The sequence below is a fragment of the Tenebrio molitor genome, chromosome 5, assembly GCF_963966145.1.
Source record: "Tenebrio molitor chromosome 5, icTenMoli1.1, whole genome shotgun sequence".
In the NCBI taxonomy this organism is placed as follows: Eukaryota; Metazoa; Arthropoda; class Insecta; order Coleoptera; family Tenebrionidae; genus Tenebrio; species Tenebrio molitor.
The window spans coordinates 21,695,334-21,709,795 of record NC_091050.1 but is presented as its reverse complement, the minus strand read 5'-3'; the positions used below and the strand labels follow the sequence as shown (position 1 = coordinate 21,709,795).

General features: G+C 35.8%; 1 protein-coding gene across 1 annotated transcript in view; it reads left to right on the top strand.

The window, feature by feature from the left end:
- The window catches only part of LOC138130162 (uncharacterized), a 306,106-nt gene that overhangs the window by 73,274 nt on the left and 218,370 nt on the right, over positions 1-14,462 (top strand). Inside the window, exon 2 of the mRNA XM_069046556.1 lies at positions 6,649-6,711. The gene's annotated coding sequence lies outside the window, so the exon portion shown is untranslated. The remainder of the gene's footprint in view (positions 1-6,648; positions 6,712-14,462) is intronic.

The following is a 14,462-nucleotide window of genomic DNA, read 5'->3' as shown; positions in this document are numbered from 1 at the left end:
ATTTTGTATGTACCTTTTTCAAATTGATACATTTATTAATACATACATATTAACAATTTTTTTATAGTAGATATTTGTTATCAATAGCTTGTCAACAAAACTAGAAATTTACTGTTTGCAATACAACTACTTATTTACATAATTTGTAGTGACAGAACAATTATCGGTTTTGTCGGTTTTCTTGATAACTTACTAAACAGACCAACATATGGCGCCACGGTCAGCGTCCAAAAAATAGTTACTTTTCGTCCGCTTGTGAGTAAAATTGCCGTTTTCATTAAGGATGCCTAAAAAGTAAATTATTTATATGTATTGAGGAAGCCAAAAACCAATTCTGAGGGCTAAAGTTTTTGTGTTTTTTTTTACATTACTTCGATTTCCAATTACGAAAATAATACACAGTCAGAAGGTTTTGCGTGTAATTTATTTATCGGGAGGAGAGTTCTACATTCCAAGATTATTTTAACGAAACTTCAAATATGGAATATAATGAAGTGCTTTATCTTCTTATCCAGCGACACCATATGCTCCAATGGCACATTGTTGAACTATAAATAAAACTAAAATCCATGTTGTCTTTTGTTACTGCGTTCCCTCAAAGAACGTTATTTGTAGTTGCTGGTGGTTGAGCGCGCGCTCTCTTTTATCTCAAGGAAAGTCGTCCTCAAAAAGACAATCCGAAGGGCCCTTGAAGTCGCAGTAAATTCCTCGATTAAACAACACTAAAATGTTTTACGGCCTCACTAATCCGACAGATAAAATCGACTAGTTTTCGTTTGGAACTTTTTAATTTGTTTGCTTATCTGTTTAAAGAGTAACTTCCGAACGGGCGAACCTGAAGATGACGTCTCGCCCGTTCATTACGGATTCACGTATGGCAGTTTAATAAAGCCACCCCTAATACGCGAAAACAATGCAGACTACCCTCTCCAAAGTTCATTTTGAAATTACTGACTTATTAAAAGCAGACGACCATGGCACTAAAAGCTAGTTTGAATAGGTGTTTGTGCTGTCGACAGGAGTTTTGCAGTACCTACCTATTTAATAGGACGCGATGGGGGTGAAAACGCACGGGAACAATGACGACACGCTATGTGTACTTACAGTTTTTCCCTCGTTGTTTCGCTGAAAATACTCCTGAATGAATGCCCATATTTCGCATGTTTCGCGGTGAATAATAGGCGTTTGTAAATTATAAACTGCCGGCTTCGGGGCACACCTGACATTTTTTTTCGCAGAATTTCCCGAAGGATATTCGCAACCCTTATTCGGGAGTCGATTAGCGCGGATAATGTTTCATTCTAAGAGTTATGACCGTTGCGTTGAGCGCTCGTTAATTACGCTTTTGATGATGTTAAACCCAAATTTTTCGCATTCTTTGGACACATTCACAAAATAAGGATGTTGTAAGCGCACCATTCGGAATGCTATTTCAAGGCGAACTCAATTTTAATAAAAGTGAACAAACTTTATAATGTATTTCTGAAAAGTTCTTATTGCAACTCTCAAATAACCAGTACAGGATCCTGATCTTAATCCAACAGAGATTTTGTGGACTATAATAGAAAACAAAATTTGAGTCACAAGGATTTAAATACTCAGCAGTTGTTTAAGATAACTTAAATTGCTTGCCACTGAATTTCAAAGGATCAAGGACAAGGACAAGAACTAAAGGAAATACAATTTGTATGCCAAAGCATTGTTTTTATTTTGCGTGTTCTCGACAACGAATTATTTCTGTTAACCAGCTATCATAAATTTTAAAACAATTTGAAAGAAGCACTTAATTCGTTTATTTCTGTGCTTTTATTTGTTGTGCCTAATAACGTAGCTTCATTAACCAGTTACTTTTGAGTGTGGATCTATTTTTTGTCGTCGTATTTAAATTAAGTCTGTACATTTTTAATGTCGAAATAAATTAGCGGCCTTAATCAGTCATAATAAATCTGCGTTCCCGTCAATCAAAATGTTATTAAGTGGGATACAATCTAGGAGACCATTCAACGAAATAAATTTATATTAAGCGTTACAGTTATAATTAGTCGCGATACACCTGAAGAAGTTTGAATATTTGCCGTTCAATAGATAAATCATCATAATTGACAAGTTCAGAAAAACTGTCGCTTGACTTCCTCTCTAAGAACTTTACTTAACCTATTTGCACTCTTATTAAGTTAAATTAATAATGAAAAATGGATGATCAGTTTTTGCGTTTCAAAGGAGATCAAACAAGTTCAGATATTTTTAAATTAGATATGTGTCAGTGGCTTTAACTGACATTAAAGTTGATTGTAAGCAAAAAACCCGTGAAATTAAAAATATCCCGGTCATAAAAGACTGCCGTAGACAATTAAAAAGAAGTTTTAGGTGATATTATCGTAAGCTGCTGCGTAATTTTTATTGTGTTGATTGATTTTTCCTGTTGAGTAATTCGTTTGACTTAAGATTGAGATTCCTAGATAAAATTTCATTAGGAAGTGATTACATTTTGAGAATAACTTAGACCTCCATCAGAAACCAATAAGACAAATTTACGAGTTTTTTGAACTAAATATTTATAAAAAGATTTTCGGCCAGATCCGAATCCTGAAACATTACTGTGTGTGAATTTCTTTTGTAAATCTAAATTGTTTTATCTACGATCGTGTAAAAAGTACGCACTTTTGCATTGAAAAAGTTGCCGTTTAGTGAACTCAGTGAACTGTGCAATAAATTTTTTATTGCAACTTTTTATTGCACAGAGCTGTCAGAATAAAATAATAGATACAATTTGTTGGAAATGTCACAATTAAAAAAATCTGAAATAAAATAATTACTAAAAGGAAAATGTTATGATCGTAGATAAAATGTTGTAAGACATACGTGTAAAAAGTTCCTTTATTGCACTCACATCCTTTAAAACACTCGCTCGTAGAGTAAGGCCGGTCTGAGATATGACATTTGGTGGGGGAAATCTGCGCGGACAAAATATTCCAGTGGCGTGACAAAACCAGTTACAGCAGAGAATAGCGGTCACAATTACAATCAGCTGATCGTTAATTTGCTGAACACCCCTATTTTGCGAAGGATGGGCTCGTCCGACTATTTTCCATCTATGCACCCCCCACCAAATGTCATATCTCAGCGCGGCCTTACTCTAGCTCGCTCGTATTTGAAACCCGTCCCTGCAATTAAGGGTAACCTTTTACACTTACATATATCTTAAATAACTATTTTCTAATCACAATATAGCGTCACTAATGTACACTGATTCAAAAAATTGATCATATCATGTATGTACATGTTCCTTGTACACATTATTAAGAACTATTGATTTTACGAGTATTTATAAGTTCACTTAGTTTTTTTGACAGAATGTACGCAGGACCCACACTCCGTCTGCACGTTTCCTATAAACATAACGCGGACAGTTTAAAGATTATTAACTTCATAAACTCAAGCTACGAATAAATAAAAAAGAGTTTATGTTTAAGACCGCACCGCACGACAGAAGTAAAAACTTCTATGACGTTCGTAATTGATTTTAAGTAATATAATATATTATATGAATTATATTATTGTGGATGATAGTACATACTTGGAGGAATCAGGAACAACGGGCTTGTGATAGCTAAAATACGAAATAAATACGTTGGATTCAAATTTGTTTAAATATCTTTAAAAAACTCCGTCTTTGTAGTTCCATATTTAGTTTAAAAAAAAATTAATTAAAGGCTTTGATTTTTCTGTCGAGAAATCGATATTAAAATCTCCACTCATAATCAGACTGTTTCTCGCTCGTTCGGCTAAACTTGGGTCCCACGAATTAACTCGAATGAGCCTTTCACCTCGGAGCGTGTGACGTGACGCGTGATGGTGAAACTAATTCACTGCCCGGGAATAATGTCGTGGTGCCCCTAAAGAAGTTTTCACGTCAATAAATTTGAAAAATTATGTCAGTACAATGTTATATTTTGACCTTCTATGATAATTCCCTGATAAATTTCAACTATGTATATATAGATCTCTAGTTGATCTTGATCTTCAAATGCAAGCACCTTCTAAATTGATTTCATGTTTATGAAACGTTTAATATTTGAATAAAATGAAGCCAGGGTGCATTTTTAATCTCCAAGAAAATTAATAAGGTAGAATAAGAAGAGAACATGGTAGAAAGAGAAGCAACATTTAAGCTTCTGCTTCATATAATTAACTTAATTACTTTCACTTTCCCCGACTGGGAAATGATCTATTAATTTGAAGGTTAGTATGCTTTATGGTATTGGTTGTTGGCTTAATCTTTGATACTACTTACGAATTGGATAATTTTGTATAGTTGCACTGCTAAAATATTTGTCTAAATTACGTGGTCACTGATAAAATAACTTGGCGTCATCAAATAAAAAGTTCAATTAGGATTTACGACATTAAATTATCAAGAGTAGCTATTCAATGGTTCATCTCTCTCAAAACAGTTGAAAATATTCGAGACATGATTCAGAAACAAATAAAAAATAATGGCAAAATTAATTTGATCTTTCGGTGGAATCTGTTATGATTTGTTTATATGACGGTTTTTGCCAGCTTGCTAAGATTTTTCGATTGTTGCAGTTAATTTTTCAAATATTGAAAGTGTTATCTTTTTCTTATTTAATTGGTTCAGAAACAAGTGGAAGATTCCTTGAAGCAGATGCAACTGTTTTTGTTGTCTTTTGAAGAGGAGATATCTAGATATTTGTTGTGAAATGTAGGGAATCACTCAAGTTTATTCAGTGATTACAAAACGCTTGAAAAGTCATAAATCACTCCAAACTTTTGCATCGAATATACTTTTATTCCACAATTAACAAACAGTGCAAGATCCGCTTAATTAAGTAAGATGCCCAAGGTATCAGTTAGGCATTGTTATTTCAGGAACTTTCAATCTTCAGTTCTCATTAGCATATTGTGGAACTTAACGATGGTCCTCACTCATTGCAATTTATCGTCGATCGTTGTGAGAATCATCTTCAGTACTCTCGTGATCATCTATTTTGAATCACCGTGTAAGAAGGAACTAATGTAGAATCTACGTCGATTTTAATTTCATTTAGGGTTATACACATTTTAACAATAGTATATTGTTATATAAGTGAGGAAAGGGATGCATTGCTAAACGAGAATGACAATTGGATCACGAGCGATAGCGAGTTGATCTAATCATTCAAGTTTAGCAATGGACCTTTCCTCACGTATATAACATACTATTTTTTCCAACGTCAAGAGCTTTCGGTTTATCTTGCATAGGTATTATCAATTTATTATTTTATACAAATCAACATAGAAGTAAAATTTGAAAATCACGTTTCCATGCTCACAGTAAACAATAAAATTTAATTAATGAATGTCAAGTCGTGTTTTTACCAAAACTTGAAAATTACTCAGAATTTACTAAACAAATAGTGATGGAAGTAGAAGATAGTGTTGTAAATTTACCAAATACAGAAATTAAAGAAGCAGCGAAGTAGGTATCTTTGGAATTATTACCTATAAAATCTCGAGCACGCTACGGAAAGGAATACAATGCGTTACTGAGATGGAGACAAGTAGTAAGAAGTGCTAGTTTGGCGTCAACGTCAAGCTCTGTACCGACACGTTATTTAGAAAAAAAAATCAGGAACATTTGGAGTTTTAATTTGTGTAAAAAATTGTACATTTAATTTCTATAATACTGATAAAAAAGTTAAGTATCTTTGTAAGTGCTAATTGTTAATAAAGAATTCTGACAAATGTATATATATATATGTATATTTGAACGTTATTTTAAAGAAAGTATGTACATACCTAAATGGGGATCAATTTTTTTTTTACTTTCCCCACTAGTGAGGGAAGTGATTTACTTTCCTCACATGTGATGCAAACGCCTACTTTCATCTCTAAATTGAGTGATGGAAATGTCATTTTCAGACTTGACGTTGGAAAAAATGTTTTGTTGTTACGCCATGCTCAATGTTGTTCATTGTTTAGAAATTATGTTGGCACACGGACTTCAACAGTTCATTGTCAATCTATATAGCACACAATCTTTAAACTCAAAAAAAAAAAACACAAAGAAAGCAGAGTATCACATAAGCTGATACTCTTACATAAATGTAAGACCACTTGGTCTTAATGCCGTTTTAGATTCCCTTTGTAAAGTCAAACCCTGCAATGATCCACGGTCACAGCTGGATCCGCAGAAGTCAACAGAAACAGTATTTGTCTTTGACTATACTCGTAGGGCTCTACAACAGTAGTATTAATGGTAAAATCTCATAGTTTAGTAAAACTACTTGTATATTATGCAGCCTTATTGAAGCGTCTATTTACTAGGGTTACTGGCTCTTGGAAAACTGTTAAAAGTATCTTGCGAATGATAAATTTTCAAGCAGTTCAATAAATTTTGAGGAAAAAATTGAGACAATGGATTATTAATTTTAATGTCAAGAGGAACACGTACTTGATGTAGCATGACTGATGACGTAATTGCATTAAATAAATCATCTTGTTTTGATTTCACTGTTGCATTGAAATTCTGTCACGGTTGGTGATCATTCCGACCAAGTGCAATGCGTTAAATGTACTTCGTAATTTCCCTTAAAAAACCACATTTAACTTGACTTGACGTTTAACGTTTGTTTTTCTTTTCAGGAGTTTGCATTTGGAGTACCCTTATTTACTAGATGGAGTTTCCAGTCCAGAGAAGCGTTTAAGGTAAATGCAAATCGAAATTCTCTGTATACCTGTAACACGTCTGCAACGCCGAACCTTAAACTGGCCCTATAAACAATAGAAATTATCATACAACTACGATAAGTTCGCCATCTGCAGCGCCCGAATAAAGCGAACTAACTTCCATTTACATAATAGAAGCCACCGCTTGCAACTCCCGCAGACGGCGACGTCGTATTTAAAGCGTTCGTTTTGTTAAGTGTAATAATCGTAAAGAGTGCAGTCGATCGTTCTTCGGCAGAGGAAAGTGCATCCATTTGACTTTTATCCGGTCGGTATCTGATCGTGCGTCGAACCGTCAAGGGAACGACATGATTATGCAAAATGCACGAGCCGGTGTCAATATTCGTTACTGGGTTTACGTGTCGGAGATGCTGGGGCGTAAAGTGCGCCAAATCTTGGTTTCCCTGAGAGGACTAAGAGATACGCGACAATATCGAAGAGCAGAGGCGTGCTTTGCGAAATTTTACGAAGAGAACATCCTCCCACTGACACATCTCCAGTTCTAAATTTATCGACAGTGGCAAAGTGCACATCCTATCTCCGAATAATTAATTCTAATCGATGTCATTTTCCATTCTACCTTTCCAAGGGTAGAGAGTTTGCGAAAAGTTTCTAAGGATTCTGTAAATGCTGTATTAAATTTAGGTTTAAATATGTACATATTTCGTTGTTTAGTGTCCCCAGTCACATTAAAGAATAATTGCTTTTGTTGTTGGAATTGTATGGTGTTTCGAATTAGCTTACATAAGTAAGAAGTCATTGCAAAAGAAATCAATGGGATATGTCGCTGTAATTGTAGTGTGCCTACCGTTGTTACTGTGATACAAATGTTTCAGTTGTTAAATATTTTTTGTGGAACCGTACGCAAAACGAATACTTCGCGTACTATTAAAGTAAACGTCATTTTAATATTTGATACAAATCAGAGTTTCCATGTAAGACTGGCGTTTAAATTTTTCGAGTATGAAATTTGAAACCGCACAATTTATAATACGTACTTTTTAACTCTGGAGGAGTACCTACACGAAAATGAAACATCGCTTTCACTACAATTCTCTTACGAAATGTTGTGTACACCTTGCCCGCGAAATCCTTTAACGTCCTTGAGATTGTGCTGCCTCGGCCGCAAGCGGCCTCGACGACAATTTTTCACTCAGTACAAATAACTATTGACATGTAGTGTTTCCAATGTAAGATATTTTTAGAATCTTTTTTTTTGAGCTTTCACTTCTTTCTTCATCATCAACAAAATTTTGCTCTAACACTAATTGCCGATAGTGTTGTTTTTAATTTTCTTCTGTCTTTATTTAAAGTGATATTGGGTGAGTATTTTTTTTTTGTAAAGAAATGCAAAATACTTGACATAAAAGGGTGTAAGAACAAATACCATTTTTGTTGAAATAATCTAACCAACTGTTTTTCATAGCTCCTAGAAGAATGTGGACGGTGTTTTTAAGTATTCTTATCACTTTCTGTTGCTTAATTTAATTTTTGAAATCCATCTTCTTTCAGAAAAAAATCTTCTTACTATTGTTTGGTAGTTCGAGATTTTGTAAGAATAAAAATAGTATATTATGTATATCATTAAGAGCAGAAGTGAGTCTTTTTGTGGCTAGCCCAGAAATTGAAGAGCGAAACGCAGTTGAGGTCGGCAACTGGGCGAGGCACAAAAAGACCTTCTACTCTTTCTCGATTCTGTTATAATGCACTTACTAACCTTATATCCTAATATACTATTACAGGAGACAATTATCTGTAACGTTGTAATTTTTACACTTCTTTACTTCGTGTGGGTCTAAAATAGTATCATGGTCGATTCTAAAGAAATTTAAAAATGTTATTATTTGTCATTAAAGGTAGAAAAGATTTTCTCTGATGCAAATCATATTAAATTGCTGAAAAGGGACAGCGCTTCCAGGTTTCATTCTCCGGTGAATATTTGATAATCAAAGAGAATAAAGGTGGATATTAATGTGCTTTGAAAACTTCTAAAATTTGATATCCGGGACACCCAATATAAAGGCACGCTTTGTCTCCCACTCGCAGTTCGTGGGGGACCAGCGCTCCTTCGTCTACCTCAGCGGGCGCCAATGTCTGAAAACCCCTTCAGGCCGGGTGAAGGACCAGACGGGGAAGTCACGGCCCCTTTCGGTTACTACGCCATGTCGCGTATTACACTGCGTATACTATGCTTCATAGCTCCTACGCCTAAGATCGATACAACAACCCTCCTCGTTCTTCCGACTAAGACTGGACGCTTTTCGCTTCTCCCGACTCGAATAGTTTCACTCGGGAATTTGGCCCCATTAAATTATTTTTTTTTATTAAACGCATTCGGGGTGTTGACTGGACGAGTTATTTATACACACACGCTTGCACCGGGGTTGTGTACCGGGAAGACGGGTTCGGGATGTTGTTGACATTCAGGATCCTAGCTCTTGTTAATGCCAGGGAGGGGTTGACCCCAACGAAGGCTGTCCATCGCATACAGATAAGATTCAGACCCGGGTAGGTGTCGGTATCGATGAATTTAAAACCGTCAGGATGGATTATCGGCATGGTCATTAATAAAATTTACTCCGGGGGAGAGAAGCTTTTGTCTAAATTAAGACCAAGTTGTTTTGATTTTTTCGACGAGAAGAACAAATGATTCGTGACAGTAATAGTCGTTTCGAGCAAGATAAATTGATTATTGCGTCGTTTGGATCTGATTGTAGGATAGGCGTTCAATTTTTCTCTTTTTTAGACCAAAATACATCTGTAATCTGATAATTGAACCACATCCACTCGTACTCCGTACTCGCCAGGTCTGAGTTCGCCGAAAGCTGATCTGAAAAGAGTATTTCAGCTGCTTTGCTGCACTCCACAGATGAAACTTTTCAATTTTGATAGATTACTTTTCTAACACTAAATAAATAAATTTCGGTGTTAGGGTAGAAAAAAGCGCATAATTATTTGTGTTGGTAGACGTTTTTATAGATTTTGAGCAAGTTTATGGCCCTGGTACGTTGTATTTTACGCTTATCGCGTAACCACATTACCAGGAAGAGTTATGGCGAAATTAAAATATAACTCTAAATCATTCGTTTTTAATAGGTAATAAGACATGCTTTGTGATGGTCTCTGGAAGTATTTTTAATATGCATTTCTTGCAACTGTTGTGTCTGTCCAATTCATCTTGAAAACGTACGAGAGATTGCAACATAAACTATGTCAGCAGAGACTGGAAATTTCTTGAACTCCCTCGGCGGCCGTTTTAAAAAAGACTTTACATGTCTACATGGTGAATGTCTACAAGTCGGCGACCTCCGCTTTACCCCACCTGTGAATATAAATTGTAGACAAAAAGGGCACAGGGCGGTTTTATTTTTTCTTAAATGTTTGTATGTGGAAGGGACCCTTGGAGGGCTTCTGTTTATCCAGCAGCATAACTGTATAATGCATGGGAGGGATTTATTTCGAGACGGGGTAGGTGTGAGGGTTAGAGTTTTATGGAGCAACATAATAACAAATGTTTTATTTGTAAGGTCGAATAAAGGAATGGCACATCACGAACAAGTCGCTTCACTGCACCTTAAAATAAAGTGTAGGTCACGGCTGACATTATGGTTGCAATTTACTTCTTGTCTGACCCAGATCCTTACTCAGATGTTCGAGAAGAGGATAACGGACGGTTGGGAAATATCGAATACAATGAGGGGGCAAGATATTTGATCAGTTTTGTGCATTGTGTAACGAGAATAAGATAAAATTGATAAATCGAGCTGACGGGATGTCTTTTTTTTTCTCGTTCTTCATTGTTATACGCTGCACGCCATCTAAATCCCAGCACCTAGAGTACTCCGCTAAATGACTTCTCTAAATAGTAAAAAATAATTCTCTAGTGTCTAGAAGTTATGATAGTGAGCGGAATACAAATTATTATTATTCTCGTACTCGTTAGTGTTTTGTGGGGATTGCACATTACACATCACATTGTTCTACAGATTTTCAGAAGATTTTGCTAGTTTGTGGGATACAGAGACAATTGGTGGTAGATAAATCTCGTGTTAACCTTAATAACGAAAGTAATATGGGTAAGAATTGATTTTTTTAAAGGAAGAGAAACGTGTCGGTACATAGTGTTAAGTGAATAGCATTATTGGGAGATCTAGAAAAACCGTTTCCAGTAACTACTGCTGGAATGATAATGCCAAAGTGTCCCTGCACTGTCATCGCATCTGACGAGCTGACGAGCGGCAGATAAAGTTATTATTTCCACTGACGAGCGGCAGTTAAAGTAAACCAGCTAAATCATTTGAAATTCATAACTCAAATTTTAACAAATTCGTTTCTGAATCTGCCATATTGAAAGCTGAAGTGATTAAATAAGGTTTAAACTTGTACATAATTGTACAACGTACTTACCAAATCCATCCAAACATGTTGACAGACGAATAATTATTGTTGACAAATTCCCTCATGTTATGAAAACCGTTGATATTGACCAATAGTGTGCCGAATATCGCGAAAAAATCTAGTCATGGTCAGAAAATGCGTCTTCCGCCGACAAAAATCTCCCTTCCGGTGAAAAACAACGTTGACAAGGCTTTTGTTTTTGTTGGTAACACAACTTAATGAATAAAATGTCAGAAAATTATTTTGACGTTTTCCGAAATCGATTTAAAAAATCGTTTTAGAAACGACTCCAGCAGTGATATTGACTACAGTGTGAAAACAATTTGGAATACAACAGGTAAATTGTTGCAAGAAAAGTGCCACGATGAATATAAACTAACCTTTAATCCGTTTTGTGATGTTGTTCCGAATGTTTGTTTGAATTGTTCATTCGGGAATTTGTCTAGCCAAATATAACTCGACTTCCCATTTTTTTTCGGAAAATTTTGATTTTATTAGATTCAAAGTTTGTTGCTTTAGGCCAAGCAACAAACTTTTCGTCATAAAATCAAAATTTTCCGAAAAAATGGGAAGTCTTGTGGAAGTATTGTGGAAGTATTGTTCACGACGTTGTTTATACTAGAGTCATAGTAACACTTTCCAAAACGAGCGAATTAATTTATCAGTCTACCCAATCTTCTACTTTAAAATAATTCCTAGTTTCTTAACTTTTCTTACAAAAATTATAATGAACGTTTGGAGTAAAAATAGTATATGTTATGTGGAGCAAAATTATTTTATGTACTATGGCTGGTACTAGCCTCAGCACATAAAACTTCATTTTTGCTCGTAATAACATAATATGATACTATTTTTGTTAAATATCATTGAGTATGGTTTATATGTTAAAGCTTAATACCCCACTCTTGTAATATTAAGAATTTTTCAATAAACAGGAGCATCAGGAGTCTCGCTTCTTCTTAAACAAAAAGCAGAAGCTGTTTACTAAATATTTTAAACTAGTTCTTCTAACTGGAGATTGTATTTTTGAAATAATTTTTATTGGAGGACTATTTCAAATTTTGCTCATGGGTTACAATAACGACATCACTTAAAAAATACAATTCTGAAGATACTACAAGTCCCAACATAGCAAGCTACTCTTTTTGCTAGCAGCAACACTGATACATTTGTTACTTCAACATTGAATTGCAGAAGTCACCATTCCATACCAAGCTTCCATAAGAACGGAAACGAAGTTGTTTCAAAAATTTAATTTTTTTAAAGTTGTACCAATAGTCCAGTCAATATAAACATTCGACCTTGCAAAAGGTCATGTAGTTCTGATTTTTTAATATGTTTTTTGGACCTCAGCCAAGAGTAAAAAACCAAATTTGCAACTTCGAAAGACTTGTGCGCGCTGCGTGGTAGCCGAAGAACAGCAAAATTTTCGCACTATTTTCAGTTTTTGCTCAATATCTCTTAAGATATGAGTCTAACAGAAAAAGTTGAAGTTATCTTTTCTAAACTAGATTAAATTCACTTTAGTGTGAGGCCTAAGCACACTTTGTGCGTCCAGCAGTTTCCGAGATACAACTCTTCAAAAATTGGGTATTTTTTCCAAGAAGTGAAAATGTTTTGTTTATTTCTCTTTTTTTATTAAATATCGTCAAAAATACTCGCCCCATGAGAAAAGTCAGGGGCAATGAACTTGAAGCGTATTTATTTAGCTTTAAACTGAGATCTGATGGGCAGCTGCAGGTGCAATGCTTCTCTAAAAAGTGGCATATAACCGAAAACCTTGAAAAAGAGAATTTGGGAAAAATAAATGAAAACAAGTTTTCAGCGCATCAAACATCACGTATAGGGCCTAAACCGATCAAATAAGTTATTTTAACGTAATTTAGTATGTGTGGTTAACAACTTGAAGGGAGTCTGTGAAGTCGGTGGAGAAATACTGCCCTCAGCGTCAGACTTCTTCTGATTGTATGGAAAATCATCAACTACCCCGAGTATGCTCCTTTGTAACGGGTTCATTAAGCAGGTGACAAGTGGTCTTGAGTTTTATGCCTCCGCACCACACCTACTGATTACGATACAATGTTCATATCACCTTTTGAAGCCAGTGAGAGAAGTAAAGGTCATTTTCAAAAAACCTGCTTCGTTACTTTTGATCAACCACTGTTCTTTAAGGCCAGAGATATTGTTGAGGGTGGCCAACATTCTGAGTTAAGCTGCGTGATTGTGAGGCTTGGAGAGTTGCATCTCCTCATGTCATTCATGGGTTGTATCGGTGCAACAATGGCAGGGAGTTGCTTGAAGGCGCTATTTATGACTATTGATACAGATCACAGGCCTGGACAAGATGCTGAATGGTCATGCCTATTCACGAGCTGTACGAGCACACATTTTGACTAATCTGATATTGGCTGGCACTATTTTGGATGAGGTAGACTTGACTGGGAAAGAAAGAGCCGAAACTGAGAATAAGCTACGTGAGAGTGAGAGGTCTCTCATCTTGTTTGTAAAGAAAAATAGGACTTACCAAAGCCTAAAAGCCAAATTCAAAACTGCATTGTATAATTTAGAAGGTAATCAAAGCTGTGGGACCAATGTTTTCACACGACTACTCCCGTAAAACTATTCATCCAGGCAGAGCGTCAGGGTGATTAAGAACCTTCACCTGTATACTATCGATAAAATGCTACCTTGTTTTCATTCAGTTGGTCACTATTTATTCACAAAGAGGGCCCACTTATATTTGCAAGATATGATGGCTCTAGAACAGCGGATGGATCCAACTGAGTTTAAGATATTCATAGAACAAAATTCTACAATCCGCCGATCCGATAAATTTTGGCCCGGCCTATGGTCAGATTTGATTGCTGACGTGGTTTATGAAAAGCTACGGTGGATTGGCACATGTGCGTGGAATCTCCAGCAGTGAGCTAGCACAGTGGACCGTAAAAATGGGGTTCATGATAAACATACTTGTATATGCCAGGACATGTACCCGCCGGAGCTCAAATTAAAGCGCGCCAATGAATGAGAGGAAAATAATTCTTGGTCGATCAAAATCAAGACCACTTGTCACCTGCTCCATGAACCCGTTCCAAACGAGCATACTTGGGGTGTTCGATGATTTTCCATACAATCAGAACCAGAACAAGTCTGGCGCTGAGGGCAGTATTTCTCCACCAACTTCACAGACTCTCTTCAAGTTGTTAAGCACACATACTAAATTACGATAAAATAACTTATTCGATCGGTTTAGGCCCTATACGTGATGTTTGATGCGCTGAAAACTTGTTTTCATTTATTTTTCCCAAATTCCATCTTTCGAGGTTTTCGGT